Raw genomic sequence first — 19,612 nt, forward strand, 5'->3', positions numbered from 1 at the left:
TTTTAATTGTGTGCAAAGCACAGCAGAACTACTCGAGGCGATTAATGAATCATGATATTAATACAGAATAATGCTTGGTGAATATGGAGTTATATTAACGATCAATAATTGTTTGATTTATATTAATTTTATTATCAAATTTGCTAATGAGAATTTTGTGATTGCAGCAACGACTGAATGTCAAAATGAACTTTGTAAGTCATGATTTGTTTTAATTTGTAAACAGTAGTTAAATCTTAGAGAAAAACGTTGTGATATCTTTATTTCATTTTTCCTCCCAAAACCTGCCTGTTTTCTACTACAAGGACTTTCAAACTTATAGATTCTTTGCATTCATTTAGAAAACGTGTAACCGCTCGGTGCCACCGAGTTTAAACAATGCAGAAACAATGCCGAAACACCAAATCACTTCGCAAATTTTAAACATTCATAGCGGCCGAACCACAGAAAATCCTGAACAGAAACACAACAAAGCACATCACTGAGGGAATTATTCCGGTTCACGAAGAAACAGCTCAATTATTCAGTCAACACAATCAAATGCAACATTGCAGGAAAATCTCAATATCGAATCCAGCAAAACAGCTCGTCACCAAATGTATCAATTATTAAACAAAACAGAAATCTGGAATAATTGCAATACCATTGCGAAGAGATAGAATATATCCAAGAATTAATATGGAAACTTTACCACATTTTATTCATATTGGATCATATTTCAAACATATTTAAACGTTTGGATGGTAAAGGCTGCAGCAATTACTCAGATTAAACATTGCGGGTAACCCAAATAGTGAAAGCAGAGGCAAACTATATTCTGAACAAACAGCGTAAGCTGTGATTTAGTTTAATCTGCTATTATCAATTATGATTTTCTAACCCACCAATGGAATAAAGTCCTCCTGATTTCAGCCTATAATAACGCGTCACGTAGTTTCAGACGCGAAGGGTTTTTTTTTTGTATTCAATCACTAAGTATGCACAGCTCAGTGTCACCGACTTTAAATAATGCAGAACCGCCAAACCATTTCAAACATTTACTTATTCAAAGTCAGCCAGATCCACAATCTCCTCAGTAGAAAAAAAGCATTACTGAACCCCGCTTCATGCAGAAGCAGCTCAATTCTACACACACTTTGAATCTCAAATTTATATCCAGCCATTCCACTCATCACCAAACTAGTCAATAATTCAAATGAACAGAAATATGTCAGAACAACACCAGCATTGTCAGTAAATGGAATATGATCACTCAATTAATACAGAATTTTTTAACACATTTTGTCAATATTGGGTTAGATTTCAAATGTGTGTGCAGTAGACAACCCGCAGCCACTAGATGTCACCGTGTTTACACGTTGCAGAAACGTCGAACTGTTTAATAGAAGTTAGACATTAACTTTTAAAGTAACCCAGCCAAACAATGTCCTCAGCAGATAAACACCAAAATACAACAATCAAGGGCTGAATCTCTAAGCATTGCCTTGTCAATAAACAGTAGAATTTTATAACACCCATAATAAGCAGAGTCACATGAAACATTGTTCAGAATGTTAGTACAAAATCTACCCAACCACATTTCAGTGAACGAATGAATTAATAAAATCGATTTAAAAAAAAACAAAAGCACAAGTAAAACAGTTATTAAATATTGCATGTTCTTACCTGCAGTCACCGTCACCATGGTCCCTTGTCCCCACCAGTCACAGTGTCACATTCCCTTGGCTGGGTCATACAATAACCGCCCCTGCAAAATATAGACAGAAAAAAACTGTCATTATTTTAAATATTCACAATTCAGAGGAAAATCAAAGTCAACTAATATTCATGAAATTATTACTGTATTTGTGGATACCGTTCTCTCCACATAAATGGCCCTAATGTTGTTTTGTATTTCACAGAGTATCACATGAACTTATTATTGAAAACACCAAATTATAACTCGAGTTATCATAAATGTTCCATTTGATTCTCGCTACTGTGCAGTGCTGGACGTAAATAATACAGCACTCCAAGTAATGTTGGATTGTAAAACAGAGCACTGACCCAGACTCGGTCAATTAGTGCTGAGCCGTTTTTTGTATTGACAGTAACTGTTGTGCCATCCAGTTATCACAGTGAGACACAGCATGGCAAATACTGTGCCTGGCTGCTAACTGTAAAACACAGATTTAATTTCACTGTTCTTTGAAAAATCTCATTCTGCCTCTTCTCAGAGCGAATGAGTGGGATATTGTAGCTTGTCCTAGTCATTATATTTATAAAGCATATCGGATTGCTTTAAAACCCTCTGTTTACATTTAGCATATCATTCAACGCAGATTTTACTGTTTTTTAGATTTTTATACCTTTTCAAGAACTAATATTATTTCCTCACATTATTTCATTGAAGCCTCTTTGGAAATCCTGCTGTGGTACTGATTACCAATTTGAACAATCTCTTTCCACGAGGTTTTTGTTTGAGGATGTCGCTGTGCTCAGCACTGTGACCCCCCTGTAGTATCACAGTGACACACACCCGCACAAAAAACTCACTTACTCTCTGTTCAGTATTGCCGTTCAATACTCACTACAAATAGACCAGAATTTCTGATGTAATTTACAATTTATGCCGCAGTTTACAAAACACAATCTAGAAACATCTTCAAGTATCAGAAATATTAAAACGAGCATTATATCCACGTGTGTAATTTCTGTACAGTGAATATAAACGGAGTGAAAAGTAGCATTATGTCTGTGGGTTTGCTCTGTTTATTGTTTAATTTTCTCAAAGTTAGGTTTCTTAGAAGCGGGTTGTGTTTCGTTCTGATCACTGTCTTTAATATGACATTTAAAACAGATACTGACCTTCAGGTTATGCGGGAAGTAGTTGGTTTCCCTGTTGAGCTGTTTTTGTCCGGGTCCAGCCCTGGTTCCTCTCACAGTGGTATCTTGCACAGTAATAGGTGGCAGTGTCTTCGATCTTCAGTCCCGTTATGTCCAAAGCGAAGATACTATTTGAAAGGTCTTTGGATGGAGTAAATCTTCCCTGAATCCCTGGGGCGTAATGATTGCTCGATGAATTTTTGTAGTCTAGCAGCCACTCCAGCCCCTGTCCGGGAAGCTGTCGGATCCAGTCCAGCCAGTTGCTCTCAAGATTGAAGCCGCTGGTTTTACAGGTCAGTTTCAGGGAACCTCCGGGACGCCCGGTCTCTGCCTCTGGCTGAGTCAACACAATCTCCGACTGGACACCTGTAAAAATATATCCAAAATCACGAAGATTAATCGCGATGCATGGATTTCTAACTCTGAAACATTCAAGAGATAAACTAACACTGAGACAGTAACAGTGAGAGACTTTGGCAATAAATAAACTACTCACCAGATAAGAAGGTCAGCCACAAACTGAGAGAAATGGCCGACCTCATCTTTCTGGTGATTTGGGGGAAATGGTTGTGTCAGGAACTCAATGAACAAACCAGCTCCCGGACTGTTGGATTCCGGTCCCAGTGAGCGGTATTTAAATACCCGGCAGAAGGGGGCGGCTTTCCAGGCGCCGCCTATTGATTCCCTGCTGGAGGCGGCGCCTGGATCCACGTCCCACCTTCCACACCCCCAACAGAATGGACTCGGAGATTTACAATAGATCAATATTAAAATGCACATTTTATCTGTATCGGGATATTTGTTTGGCTGAATCTGCTCATTGTATTGTCTCCATTATCAATGATGGTGATATTACAGTTCAGCATTCCTTTATTTAAAAAATTAATTCCATTATAAGTCTGGTGATGTTATTACCACGCACCTAACAAGAAGACGGATCTAAAAATGATTAAACAACATTTTCGGAAAAGTAAAGAGACCGTCAGTCAATTTTGCAACAATTCGGGGTCTCTGTCACATTACAATAATAAAACATCATTTAACATAGGAATTGTTATCGATTTTTGTAACTAATTCCGGGGGATGAAGAAAGTGATTCGATTTGCAGTGTGGATGGCTATCACTGTACAATTTAGGCTTGGAAATGAGAAGAAATTCTCACACAACACAAAGTTTCTCCTTATAATTGTCAAACTTCCCCTCTCTCGAAGACAGTCCTTTGAAGATAACAGGACTCCCGCCCTCCTGATAATTAAATAGTGAGTTGACAGAGAAACATAAAAATAAATCAACTTATGACTGAGAAGTTAATGAATCAGAACGGACACGGACATCATTAAAGTTCTCCTTCAGCATCTAAATCATTGCAGCTCACGCTATTGGTCATCGGCTGTCTAACATTCGCCGGTATTGTGAATACAGGATATCAGGACATTGAGGCACATTGCACAGTATCACAAGAATAAATGTTGTGTCTTCCATTGAGTCAGGTTACGAACTGATCATTGGCAGCTATGAGAGGAACTCATCAATAACAGAAATCAGATTATACTGTACAATAGAACACGGTGTAAATCAGGTACAAGAGACACTGGTTTTTAAATGAGTTGCAGAACTTCGACAATATTACAGGAACCGCGCTGCTCATGTCAGTTTCATGATGTTCTTCTAATATTATTTCGATGCATTTTTGCTCTGATCTCAATTGCCAGAATTCGGACAATCAACATCTCTCGCGTTTCATGAAGTGGTTAATAAACAGACTTTACTTATTGGAATGACAATTGCTTGAAGAAAAAACATCCGGCCACTTTATTGTTTTGCGATATTATTTACTCCCATAATGAACAGGACATTGAATGGAAATAATTGATTAGAATGATTATGATTTAAAACGTGTCTTTCTTGTCAGATTGAAACATTTCTTGTTTAAATGTCTGAATCCCATTTTTTTTTCCATTCAGGTTCGCGCTAATCTGTCCCACACAGTATTTGGCAGCAATCCAGGCTGCTGTCAAATGCTCAAAGTTATTGACAGGAAGCATCTGGGGGTGTTTGTGCAGTAGATCAAAGATCTGTTTCCTCAGTACTGACCGCTTGGCTGCAAGCCAACTTAAAACCCTTCAAGTTGTCAACGTGGCCTATTTATAAACAAATCGACCCAGCAACAGTGCTGGAGGCACTTCAAGTTTTAAAAGTTGTAAATCTAGATGTTTTTTTCCATCTCGATAGAAAGGAAAGTTATGCAGTTTCTCTGGCAACCTAAGAACATAAGAACATACGAAATAGGAGCAGGAGTCGGCCATCTAGCCCTTCGAGCCTGCCCCGCCATTCAATAAGATCATGGCTAATCTGAAGTGGATCAATTCCACTTTCCCGCTCTCTCCCGGGGGTGGGGGGGGGGGGGGGTGGAAACCTGTTAGCAACAATAATGACTTTCCCAACCAATGAGGATATTGTGTTAGATGGATAGAAAGAATTAAAGGCAAACTGAGAGATATCTCAGAGAGACGATACATTAACATGCATGTTTGTATTTTCTTTCCATTTACATTTTCATGGGGTGTTTGGTTGGAAAGAGTAGCACTTTTTGCCTGTCCCAAATTCCCTTGAATTGCCTGGTTTTCCAGGTCACTACTGAAGTTATTAAAGAGTCAGCTATTTTGCTGCCCGCCCGGAGTCACATGTTTGTGAGACCAAGTAGCGATGATAAATTTCCTCCATTGGAAATCAGGGAGGTTCCAATAGTCGCCATAAGTATCCATGGCTGATTTATTAATCGAATTCAAACTCCACCAGCTGCAATGCTGCAATGTTCCGATTTAAATCTCTGCCCTTACAACAGCGTCCTGGGCCTCTGGATCACTGAATAAATAACATTAATATTATGTCACAATCTATGCAAACAGTAAAGGTATTAATGTGTTGATGCAGGAATGAATGACAGTTTGAATGACTGAATATTTTGATTGAGGAATCAATGAATGGATTGATGGAAGCAGTAATAAATGGCATTGAAAGATGCTGTCCTGCATTCCCATAATTGTGCTTGATTATTTCATAAATTGAATCAGCTCCATTATTCCTTTTCTGTCAGTCTAATAACTTCAATTCTTCCAGAGTGTCTGGGTGAAATCTATCCCGAGTTTATCGGGAGTTAGCAAGTGATGCTTACGGAGAGGAGAACGAAACATTCTTGCGGTTCGGACGGTTCATTTCTCTGCTGATTGTGAATCTTCATATCCGGGATAAAATGAGTGAAGATGATTAGTTTGAGGAGGGAGGACTGTAATATTTGAAACATGTGGCTCTTTCACATATTGCAAATCCCTCAACATGCCCTGACCCAAATTACTGAAGGTAACAGGGTGAAAAGTGAGCAAGGTTGCAACAGAAATATTGTGAGACTCAGTGGACAACGACAAGTGTAACATTACTTCCCAAAACAGTGTAATAATAAATCGGAATTTAAAGGTTCTGTAACTTCACATGAGATACAGTTGTTTCATTAATATCATCACTTTGATACTCATCACACATTCCAGCTATGTACGAGGACTTTCTGTGTGACTCTGAGGTGATGACTTGTCAATGAAGCGCAGAGGCTGCTGGGTAGCTGTTCATCATCCTCTGTCTGAATTAATTCCACTCCTCATTGAATTTCAGGACAGATTTTATTCCTGAATGACAAAAAGGCCAATATATTGTCAGTAAATGTTGGTATCAATAAATGATATGAAGCAAAGTACAACTGTATGTTGTATAGAATGAAATACTGAAAGTAAACAGAAAAGGCCGGAAAATCTCAGCAAGTCTGTCAACTTCTGTAGAGACAGAATAGAGCCAACGTTTCGAGTCTGGGTGCCGCTTCGGCAGAGTATTCCTGATGCATTGGAGAGAGCGTCATTATTTCTACCTAGATGTCAGAGGAGCTGCATAATTTTCCTGTGAGATGGGAATCGTTTAAGTAATTACTGTTTGATGATATACACGATTTCAAGCCACACACAAGTTACATCAATTCACTTGAATATAAAAGTAGGGAGGTCTTGCTGCAGCTGTATAGGGCATTGGTGAGGCCGCAGCTGGAGTACTGTGTGCAGTTTTGGGCGCCGCACCTGCGCAAGGATATTTTGGCCCTGGAGGGAGTGCAGAGGAGGTTTACTAGGCTGATACCGGAGTTGAGGGGATTGAGCTATGAGGAGAGGCTGAATAAACTAGGCTTGTACTCGTTAGAGTTTAGAAGAATGAGGGGAGATCTCATTGAGACGTATAAGATGATGAATGGGATGGATAGGATAGAGGTGGAGAGACTCTTCCCGCTCAAAAAAGACAGTAGGACTAGGGGGCACAGCCTCAAGATAAAGGGGAGGCGGTTTAGAACGGAGTTGAGGAGGAACTTCTTCACTCAAAGGGTGGTGAATATCTGGAATTCTCTGCCCGTTGAAGTGGTGGAGGCTGCCTCGCTAAATATTTTTAAGAAGCAGGTTGATGGGTTCTTGATAAGAGAGGGGATTAAGGGTTATGGGGAGAGGGCGGGAAAGTGGAACTGAGCCACGACAGATCAGCCATGATCTTATTGAATGGCGGGGCAGGCTCGAAGGGCTAGATGGCCTACTCCTGCTCCTATTTCTTATGTTCTTATGTTCTTATGTTCTTACATACAGATCCCAAATATAATCAAATTCTCCATCCTAACTAACCTAATCAACGCCTCAATCAATAACTACATCCTAAAAAAAAGCTTCCTGATCCCTATCCACCGCCATGATTTCCCACTTTCATCATCCTCTTCAAATCTCTCCAAATATAAAAGGGACATCCTGACTCAAAACTTTGGCTCTATTCTCTCTCCACAAAGGTTGACAGACCTGTTGAGAATTTTCAGAATTTATTATTTTTGCTTCAGTTTCCAGAATTATATTCAGTATTTTTTCAAAATACTGAATATAATTGGTGAAATAATTGTTTATCTGTATGAATTGATGATATTTGGTGAATTGGAACAACCTCGCCTGGAAATTCCCCCCCCAAGTTACTCATCAATCTGATTTGGCCATGTATTACCGTTCCTATACTGTCGCTGAGTCAGAATCCATGACCACCCTCCCAAACAGCAAATGGGATTACCTACACTGCAGGTTTTGCAACTGTTCAAGAAGGCAGCTCACCACTAATTTACTGGATGCAATTAACTTTGGGGAATAAATGTTGGCCTAGACAGTGTCGCCCACCTTCCATAACGTAATGTTAAATACACTAATCTTTATTAATGCATGAGAACATGTGAAAACATTTATTAAATTGTGAATGAACGTTCACTGGTGGAAATAATAATTATTTTTTCTGAACATTTATGGCATTCTCCTTACCAGCTGGAAGATTTAAGGTTTGGCGTTTCTTTATTAATGTCACAAGCAGGCTTACATTAACACTGCAATGAAGTTTCTGTGAAAATCCCCGAGTTGCCACATTGTGGCGTCTGTTCGAGTACACTGAGGGACAATTTAGCCTGGCCAATGCACCTTACGTGCATTTCTTTTGGGACTCTGGGAGGAAACAGGAGCGCCCAGAATAAATCCATGCGTAGAGGGGGAGAATGTGCAGACCCCACACAGACACTGACCCAAGCTGGGAACCAAATCTGCGGCCCTAGCACTGTGAGCAACAGAAATTACGACTGTGCACCTTGATACCCAATATTCCACAAGAGATATATAATTCAAATTTATCACACTTTTTGCAAAGTAAGCCATTGGAAGAGACTGCTCCAGCTGCAGACTTAGCTCTGTCATAGCGTCACGGGAAAGATCTTTGCTCGGGTCACACTTTAAATGCATCATGTGCTTGTAGACCAGGTGTTCCTGGTGTGCAGTGTCGTGACTGTGTTGGAACATTTACTCCAGACAACAACTTCTCCATGTTCCATATGTCCATATCTTTAACGTACTTCAGTGGATCTCGCTAAGCCATTCAACGTCAGCACGCCAAGGACTATAGAATTTTGGTGATAACTGGCTCTACAACAAAGCTCCTAATATCTATTCATGATATAAAAATGATAACACACAATGATACACGGTAGCTTAATGGGCAATAGTTGTGGGAGAGCTAACCTTTCAAAAATTGTCCTCCGCAATCATCAGAAAAGGTGACGTATGTAAAGGAAGCCAATCTGAATTGGATGTGTTTACCGTGCACCCATCATGTTCTGTAAATGGAAAGATGCAAGTGATCATTTTGAAATCAATTTCTATAAAACGTGACACATTTCACAAAACACACGCACACCAGGATACTCATGTTTGTTTGTTCCGCCAGGATCACTCGATGGTAGAAATGAGTTAAAATGAGTCCAAGTATGGATACAAATTTGAAATTAAAAGGTTAATAGAAGGCGTGTCCCCTTGGCATCGAGGCAACATTTAACCATTTGTAGCATCAAGGAGCCCAAGAGAAACTGCAGTTAATGGGAATCAGGGGGATAACAGTCCACTGGCTGGAGCACAAAGGGAGATGGTTGTGGTTGTTAATGGTCAATCATCTCAGTCACAGGGATTTGCAGGAATTCTTCAGCTTAGTGACATAGCCCCAAGCTTCAGCCATCAATAAAGTTCATATGTGGGATATTCACTGATGACTGAACAAAGTTCAACACCACTTCCGATTCCTCCCTGTCACATTATTTGTCTATATCAAGCAAGACTTCAAAAAACATTCAGTCTTGGGCCACTGACTGGCAAGTAACATTAATGCCACACAAGTGACCCTCTCCAATAGGGGAGATTGCAATCATCTCCCCTTCACACTAAGTAGCATTACTAGGGCAGAATTCCTCACTATCAACACCCTGGGCATTATAATTCGTGAAAATCTGATCTGCGTTTAAATCATGTGGCTACAAGAGCAGGTCATATGTCTGGAGTTCTGCGGTGAACAGCTCACCTCCTGAATTCCCAAGCCCCATCCATCATCTACAAGGTAAAAGTGAGGAGAATGAAATTAAAAAAAAAGAACAGTACAACACATGATCAGGCCCTTCTGCCCACCAAGTCTGTTCCAACACAAATGAATGAATATTCTCTACTTGTCTGACTTGTGCCATTCAGAAAGCTCAACACCATTCTGGAAAAAGTAACTGTCTCGAAGAATACCCCACCCACCAGCTTCCCAAAGCTTGTCACCACACTCTCAAAGGAAATTATGGTTTGGGAACAAAAGTTGACTTTATCAGTGACGTCAAAATTCCATGAAGAAATGTTAAACATATCATATCTCTGCTCATATTCAACTCGCCTCTGACTCTGCCTGTGTTCCACTAGGCTCTGCCCAGATCACGTTCCAAAAGGCCCTGTTACTATTATAGTTTCTAAGTTATGGCTGCCATGTTTCTGCTAATCTGACAAGAGGCCACACCTTAATTCTTACTGCCTCAGAACACGTGTACTTAACTGGAAATAATGTCTTCATTCATTGCACGTGGTCTGTAATATTGATTTTGCTAATAGTTCATTAAATGTTAATGATCTAGGTCTTGTTTAATTTAATGCTTCACCAGTCCATGTATTTGATTATTTAAGACTGTCATGTATAAGTTTTAATGTACTTTGCAGTACCTCCGAATTGCTTAATTGTCCGAATCTCAGTGTGCGTCTTGTAACAACAATTACTATAAATAAAGTGGGTTCTGTCTCAGTTTATATCAGTCGGGGTACTGTATCAGTAATTATCACTAACGCACTGGACTCTGTCTCAGTTTATACCTGTCTCAGTCCTGTATCAGTAATTATTACTAATGTACTGGGCTCCATCTCAGTTCAAATAAGTCTCGTCCAGTATCATGAATTACTCGGCACTTTCTCAGTTCATGTCGCACAGGTTCCTATGTCAGTAAAACTGCGCGGGACACTGTCTCAGTATTTTTTTCCTTGAAAATGTCATTTTTTAATTTTTTTTTTAATGGAATGTCAGTGTCATTGGAATTTGGCATTTGACCATCCCCACATGGCACTCGGCACAAACTCATTTCTACTTTGTTGGATCAGGCCGTGTTCATTTTGAAATACAGTCTGGCTCTGTTAATACTCTGTTAGACTAGAATTCAGTTTACATTGCGCTAGACATTTTATCTGGAAGTGTAATATTTGATACTGACTCTGCATATATCTCAATAAACTTTATCAGTGTTATTTCTGCACTTAACCATGCCTCTGTTTGAATTATGCCAGTGTTACTAGAGGGTTCCGCGAGAAGAAGATAATATGTTGGGATTAAAAACATTGCTATCAGGCAGGATCCTGAAATGGGCAGAATCTGATCAACAGTATTTTGTTGGTTCAATCTTGTAGGACCGACGGGCCTTTTCCTGTGCTGTAATTTTCTTTGATTTTTGTTCTTTGTTGACATTGCATTATACACAGGGCTTGGTATCCATTTTCAATGCAGTCAGCTGAGGTCGATTTCAGATGTCGCTTCTTCTTTTCCAGTGTCTAAATCCTCATAGAGTTTGCACTTGCAGAAGGATGCAGAGAATTGTGTTCTTCCAGCCACTTTAATCATCACTGACATTGACCAGTGCATTAAAAACTGAGACAATGTCCAATGCAATATAAACGTGCACACGGTCAATTGCAGAAATATGACTGCATCCAGTTTGATCCAAACAGAGACAGATCTAAGATAATATAAACGGAGACGACGTCTCACTTTATAGAAACAGAAACATTGAGATGTATAATATAAACAGGGACAGCGTGTAATTTAGTACAAACAGATAAAAGATTCAGTTTAATATGAGTAGAGGCAGGCAATATTACACTCTACGTGCAAAATAAAAAGAGTTAGGGTCTAGTGAAAAATAAAGAAAGACATGGCCTCAAATATAAGCTGACAGGGGGAAAATGTACTGTAATTTACAGACACAGATTCAATCCCAATGAAATGTGCAGAGATGGCTGACTGTCACACCAAACAGGACATGAGTAGCATGGTGGTTAGCTGCAGAATGCACAATTCCCTCTGCATTGCCAAATTAAACTCTCTCAAGGCAGGAATCGTATGAAATAGTACAAAGTGAATTTCTCTCTAGACTAACTGAATCAAATTTCTCCAGAACAATACACTGTCTAGAAACAGAGTGAACCACCCTCTACAAAGTCTGGTCAAACAAAGTGAAGGCAGAAAGAGAATGGACTCTCTTCTACGTAAAACCTCTCCTGCACTCTTCCTTTAGCTATTCAGGAGGCAGGTGCTAGGTACAGGGGAAAGATTGTCTACACAGTTCAATAAAACATACCCAGGTCAGGTACAACTGAGATTAGATATGGTTTAAATCTTGATATGGACAAATTCATACCAAACATCCAAAAGGCACCTACATTGAATTTAGATGCAGAGTAAATATTCTTCGATATTGTCCAGTCAAATACTCCAAGGACAGGGACAACACCTGCTAAATCTAGGGAAAGATCCCTTAGTGCTGACACATCGAATTCTTATCATTAGGTACAGCCGAGGCTAGATACAGAAGGAATCATAGAATATTCCAGAGATCTTTTACAGCAAATCTCACTGACGGATTCCAATTCATTGAATTACATTATTTTAGAATCCTATAACACTGGCTGAGAGAATACATTGGACAGACATTGACTTTATCTGTGGAGTGAAGACGATGAACCATCGTGGAGAGACAAGACACAGAACCAGACAGGAGAAAGACAGAGAAAGAGCTGAAACACAGGAGATACTCTGTGTTTTCTGTGTCATTTTATTTCGGGATCAAATGTATTATTTCCTAATTCCGAACATAGATATCATCATGATGTTTTTCCTGACATAACTGATGAATAAATAATGTTGAAAAACAATCATTACTGGAATCCGTTGATTGATTTGCATGGTTATCTCTATTTCTGTGCTGTGTTGGTGGGGAAACATTTGTTGTGTTTTTGTCTGTCAACAATCTAATTTGAAACTGCTATTTTTATATTTATTTCCATAAATACCCCACTGTTTATAATGAAATGTTCAAGACAGCAAAACCAGATAAACCGCCACTTATTGATCAGTTTCAACTCAAAATAGCGATTTATTTTAAGAATATTAACAGTTGGTTCAAAATGAATAGAAACTTTTGAACATTCATAACACCAGTTTTATTTAATTAAAAGAAAATGATACATTCCATTTCAGAATTAGAGCTGAAAGTTCTGTTGTCACAATTAATAAAACATCTGTGAACAGGCAGATATTCCACTGAATGTCAATTTGATTGAGGTTTTAGTCTGTTTAAACTAAACAAGTTAAATTAAAAAAAAACAGAGATCTGATGTCTGAAGTACTCCTGTTACAAATAGAGATCACGCTCACACAGGGAAGAATAATAAAAATAATCCAGTGTGGTTATCACTAAGGGATACTATTAGCTTTATTGCCTCACAGGCGACGGGGAAGCGGATTCGATTCCAACCTTGGGTGACTGTGTGTGGTTATCACATTCTATCCATATCCATGTGGGTTTCCTCCGAGTGCTCCAGTTTCCTTCCACAGTCCCAGGATGTGCAGGTTAGGTGAATTGGCTCTGATAAATTGCCCCTTAGCGTCCAATGATGTGCAAAGTAGAAACATCGAATCCCGACAGTGCAGAAGGAGACCATTCGGTTCATCAAGTCTGCACCAGCTATGCAGCAAAGCATCCTTCCCAGGTCCAAGGTGGATTGTCTCTGCTCAATTTCTTATTAATGTTAGACGATGTGTAGGTTCGGGGGATTAGCCTGTGATTATGCGTCGCTGTCGGTATAGGGTGAAGGCTGGACCCAGGTAGGATGCTCTGCTGGAGAGCCGCTGCAGAGTTGTTAGACCGAATGGCCTCCATTTGAACTGCATGGATTCTATGATGTTATGTTGTTGTGATCAGGCACAAGCTTGACCATGTTCGCATTAACCTCAACGCTTCCAAAGAATTACAACGTTCATTGTGGTGGAACTTGCATTTATAGCACACTTTATCCGACCTCATATCGTCCTAAAGTTTGAGTGGCGTAGGCTGGAAGGCCGAAGGGCCTGTCTCCTGTGCTGTATTGTTCCTTGCTCTTTATTTGTTCTTAAAACTCACTGATGTCCTTTTGCTGAATTTAGTCACTGCTGTCATGTTGCAAATACAGCAGGTAATTTGCGTGCAACAAATTACCACAAACCGAGATGTGATAACTTGACGGTAAATGTGTGATTTCGTTTGAAGAATCAGTATTAAGAACATAAGAAATAGGAGCAGGAGTAGGCCATCCAGCCCTTCGAGCCTGCCCCGCCATTCAATAAGATCATGGCTGATCTGTCGCTGCTCAGTTCCACTTTCCCGCCCTCTCCCCATAACCCTTAATCCCCTCTCCTATCAAAAACCCATCAACCGGCGTCTTAAAAATATTTAGCGAGGCAGCCTCCACCACTTCAACGGGCAGAGAATTCCAGAGATTCACCACCCTTTGAGTGAAGAAGTTCCTCCTCAACTCCGTTCTAAACCGCCCCCCTTTTATCTTGAGGCTGTGCCCCCCAGTCCTACTGTCTTGGAGAGAACAGTTTTGTTCTTTAGAATTATATCAATGAGATTTTGCATCCTGGCATCGATCTTTAATGTGAATCTAGTTGTCTCTCTGATGATGCATATTGACCTGTTGAGTAACATTTGCGTTGACTTCGTTTTAGATTTCCAGAATCTGCAGCAGTTTACCCTGTTGTTATTGATCCACTGGGTGTGAGCATCACTGACAAAGCCAACATTTAGTTGTCCCTGTTGAGAAGGCGATTGTGAACCACCTTGTTGAAACCTGCCCTCTGGATGAGTTTATTATTTGATTTTCTATAGCAGCTTTGATACAAATGACTGGCCTACCCGACAATTTCAGTAGTGGCTAAGGGTCGTTTCATTACAGTGGAACTGGAGCCTATGTAGGGCAGACAGGATAAATATAGGAATCTTCCATTTCCAGTTATTTCCAAAGTGAAGATGTCGTTTGAAGTATAAAAACAAATTACTGCAAATTAAAACCAAAAGACAAAATACTGGAAACTCTCAGCAGGCCTGGCAATATTTGTGAGGATTGAAAAGAGCTGACGGTTCGAGTCCAGATGACCTTTTGACAAAGCATCTCTCTCCTAACGGATGCTGCCAGACTTGCTGAGATTTTCCGATATTTTCTCTTTACGTTGTTTGAAGTGTCTTTGGGCAGAGTAAATAGTCTCTAAATCTCTGGGGCGGAGGAATTGTAGGTCGTTCCAAGACCATCATACTGAAGAAGACACTGAGACTGGTTATAGGGACTGGTCAGACCCAGACCATCCTGTTGCTGCCAATATTGAACGCTGTGTCTTTACAGATCAGTTTCAGGGAGCGTCAGGGGCGCCCGGTTTCTGCCTCTAGCTGAGTCAACACAACCTCCGATTCGACACTTTTTAAAATATGAAAAATAAACTATGAAAACAAAACGTCAGACATCCCGGACATACTGTCTCATCTTTTGCCATCGGGGACAGATACAAAATCTGAGGACACGTACAAACTGATTCAAAAACAACTTATTTACTGCTGCAATCAGATTACTGAATGGATCCACTTCGCACTAAATTGATTCTTTTTTTCTAGGCCCGAGCTATGACTGCAACATAACATTGTTCACTCTCTCCCGTCCTTCCCTATGTACGGTATGCTCCGTCTGTATAGCGTGCAAGAATGAATAATTTTCACTGTGTACTAACATATATGATAATAATAAATCAAATGAAATCAAATCAAATATATCAAAAATACTGAGAATTATTCCCAGTTAATTGATTGCTGGCACTGGAACATTCAAGAGAAAGACTAACACCGAGGCTATGAGAGTGAAAAACATTGTAACGTCTCTGCTAGTCCAAGAGGTGAAATTGCATTTGAGCATCTGTATTAGAGAGGAAAAAAGATTTTAAATTAAGCCCCTTCATTTCTGCACCCCTTCACAATGAATAAACATAAAGAAGACTGCATTTGATTATCAGGATAAATACGTCAGTCTGATTAGCAATAATTTTGTGTCTCTAACACATTGCAGCAAAAATATAATTCATTAGAGGAATTATTACCGATTTATGTAACTAAATGCTGGGATGATTGTATTTCCGGTGTGAATAGCTATCACTGTAATTTGAGACCGGGTATATGAAGAAGGGAATCAATGGCCTACTGTTAGTGTCACTGACAACTCATCCACAAGCTGAACTAATGTATTCAGGAACTGGCTTCGAATCCCAGAACAACAGATGGTAGAATTTAAATTCAGTAAAAACATCCGGAAATAAGAATCTACTTATGATCATGATATCATTGTCGATTGTGTTAAAAAAACTATTTGCTTCACTAATGTATTTTAGAGAAGGGAATCTGCCGTCCTTAACTGGTCTGGCCTATCTGCAATACCAAAGCCACGGCAATGTGGTTGGCTCTCCATTGCCCTTGGCAAGAGTTAGCCAATATATTCTGGTCATCCAGCGGTGCCCATGTTCATAGAATCTCTACAGAGCAGAAGGAGGCCATTTGGCCTATCGGGCACGCACCAAACGCTATTTCTAATCAGGCCCTATCCCCAGCACCCAACTATATTCACTGCTAAATCCCTTGACATTATGGGTCAATTTATCATCGCCAATCAACCTAAGCGACACATTATTTGACAGTGTGAGTAAATAGGCAGACAACTGGAGAATGTGCAGACTGCACACAGGTAGTGATTCCACATAGACCAAAATCTGGAACTGAAACTGTGTCCCTGGCGCTTTAAGGCAGAAGTGCTTCCAAAGATGCCACCGTACAACTCACAAATACATTCAAAAAGAAAATCCTCATATGATGCAATGTTACACCTTATATTTCCCCAATAGCTACTTAACCTTGTGAAAATTAACGGTGAAAGAAAATTGGTTGACTTCTGATTACTTGAGTTGACAGAGAAACATGAAATTAAAATCAACTTTGGACAGAGAATTTAATGAATCAGAACGGACACAGGGATCAGGAAAGTTCTCCGTCAGCATCCAGATCATTGCAGCTCATTTTATCAGCCAACCGCTGTCTAACATTCACTGGTAGTGTGAAAACAGGATATCAGGACTTTGCAGCATATTGCACAATATCACAAGAATAAATGTTTTTCCTTCCACTGGACCAGGGTATGAACAGGTCATTTCTTCACAGATTAGCAGCTACGAGAAGGACTGGTAATGGTCGAAATCAGATTGTGCTGCACAACAGAACATGGTGCTAATCAAATGTAAGAGAGGGGCAGAGCACTGAGAATATTCCAAGAATCCGCGCTGTTCAAGGCTGTTATATGGTTTTCTTCTACTTTTAATTATTTTCATTTTTGGGCCATTACACATTGGACTGCGGGATTGGGATCATCAAAATCTCCTCCATGCATATGATTCCGTAGCTCACAACATGGCTTCATTTGTTGAAAGGGCATTTATTTGGAAGTTATAAAAATGAAATAGCACCTGGCCAATTTACTAGTTTCTGATATTGTTTAATCACATAGTGAACAGTGCATTCATTTAAAAAAATTGCTGAGAAAGAGTGCCATTTAAAAAGTGTCTTTCTCGTGGAAATCAAACAATTATTATATTACTGACTAAGTTCCGTTCTATCCTTCCAGATTCACGTTAATCTGTCCGTCGCGGTATTTGGCAGCAGTCCAACCTGCTGCCAAATACCCGAAAATATTTACAGGAAGCATCTGACGGTGTTTGTTCAGTAACTCAAAGATCTGTTTACTCAGTACTGAGCGCTTGGCTGCAAGCCAACTTCAAACTCTTAATATTGTCAATGGGGCCTATTTATAAACAAATCTGCCCAGCAACAGTACTGCAGGCAACTTAATTGTTTTTTTTTAGTTGAAAACCTATACCAATGCTTCCCATTTCTTAGGAAAAGAAAGTTTCCAGCTTCTCCGGCACCTTGGTAGCAACAATGATGATCTCTCCAACACAACCAAACACTGTGATAGTTGGATAGAAATAAATACACGGCAGATTGCGAGAGTTGATACAGAGAGATGGTATATTTTATACTACATAAACATGTATGCTTGTGTTTTGTTTCATTTATTCTTCCATGGGATGTGGGGATCTCTGGGAAGGCCAACTTTTGTTTCCTGTGCTTAACTTATTGACAGCAGAATGATATTCCAGGGCATCTCAGAAGGCATTGCCCAATTACACATACTGCTGTCTGTCTAAAGCCACATCCTGCTGATGGTGGATCTTCAAATCGAAGCTGGAAAGAGTGAAAATGATGAGGTTGATAAGAGTGGATTGTTATATTTGGAACATTGTGAAATTGATTTGTGCACAACTTGACATTTTCCAGGCAAAGCACACAGCCAAACACACACCCACACATTCTCTCTTGTTCTCACTCTGTCTCACATATTGTCTTTTTTCATATGCACATGCACGTAGACACACACACACACACACACACACACACACACACACACACACACACACACACACACACACACACACACATATGAATACACACATTTTCCTTCAACTTAAGACTCCACCTTGCCTTCCTGGGAGGCTTCAGAGGTAATGACCCCAACTATCATTCAGGTGGAATGATGAAGGAATAAACGTTCCCCAACGCCATGATTGCCGAGCTGGACGGTAAAGGTGTCATGGTCTCCAACTGAGCCTTGGTCAACATTCTTCCTTCTAACCAGGATTAACACAAATATAGTAATATGAATTGAGACAATTTGCTCTGAGGCTGGATTGGCGATATAGGAACAGGAGTGGGCCATTCAACTCCACAGACTCGCTCCGCCATTCTTTAAGATCCTGGCTGATCTGTAACCAAATTCCATGTACCTGCCCACGGCCCATATCCCTTGATACCCCTGCTCAATTAAAAAAAAACCTTAGACTTAAGTTTAACAATTGAACCAGCATCCACCAGCGTTTGAGGAAGAGAGTTCCAAACTTCGCCACTCTCTGTGTGTAGAAATGCTTTGTATCAACTCTCCTGCATGGCTTGGCCTTTTTTTTAATATGGTCCTTTATTCTTGTGCCTTCAACTGGTGGAAACATTTTATCCTTGTCAACTCTGTCCTTCCCTGTAAATATTTTGTTGGTTTCTGTGAGCGCACCCTTCAAACTTCTGAATTCGAGCGAAAAACTCTGAATTTGTCTCAATTCTCCTCGCAATCTAACCCCTTAAAATCAGGTATAATTCGTGTAAACCTGCAATGAATTCCTTTCAAGGTGAACACGCATCCAAAGTTTGTTGCCCATACCTGCTCAGAGTTCTGTAATTGGGGTCTAACAAAGATTTTGCACAATTGCAGCACAACACCTGCATCCCTATACCCCTACCCTTTAGATATGAAGACCAGCATTCCGTTGGCCTTCTTGGCTGTTTTCTGCATCAGTTCGTGGCATTTTAAGAAGCTCTGCTCCGGCACTCCAAATCTCACTGGACATTAACTAAATTTAACTTTATACTTTCTAAAAGAAATCTTAATCAATATCAGTTGGATATTTGACTATTTTTGTAACTATTTAAGTCGCTGATGAATATTGCAAATAATTGAGGCCCCTAGAGAGATTCCGATGGGACACGAACTAACCTACATTATTCAATAGCGTACATATGCAATTCTTTGCACCTTAAATTTTGGCACCTTCCACAGAAGGGGATGTGGTATTATATCTA

The 19,612-nt window shown here is 39.9% G+C and overlaps 1 pseudogene; it reads right to left on the reverse strand.

Moving 5' to 3' along the window:
- LOC145362402 (Ig heavy chain C region-like) overlaps positions 1-19,612 on the reverse strand; it is a 52,054-nt pseudogene that overhangs the window by 13,028 nt on the left and 19,414 nt on the right.

Source organism: Carcharhinus amblyrhynchos, unplaced genomic scaffold, assembly GCF_965287045.1.
Source record: "Carcharhinus amblyrhynchos unplaced genomic scaffold, sCarAmb.v2.hapA scaffold_38, whole genome shotgun sequence".
Taxonomy (NCBI): Eukaryota; Metazoa; Chordata; class Chondrichthyes; order Carcharhiniformes; family Carcharhinidae; genus Carcharhinus; species Carcharhinus amblyrhynchos.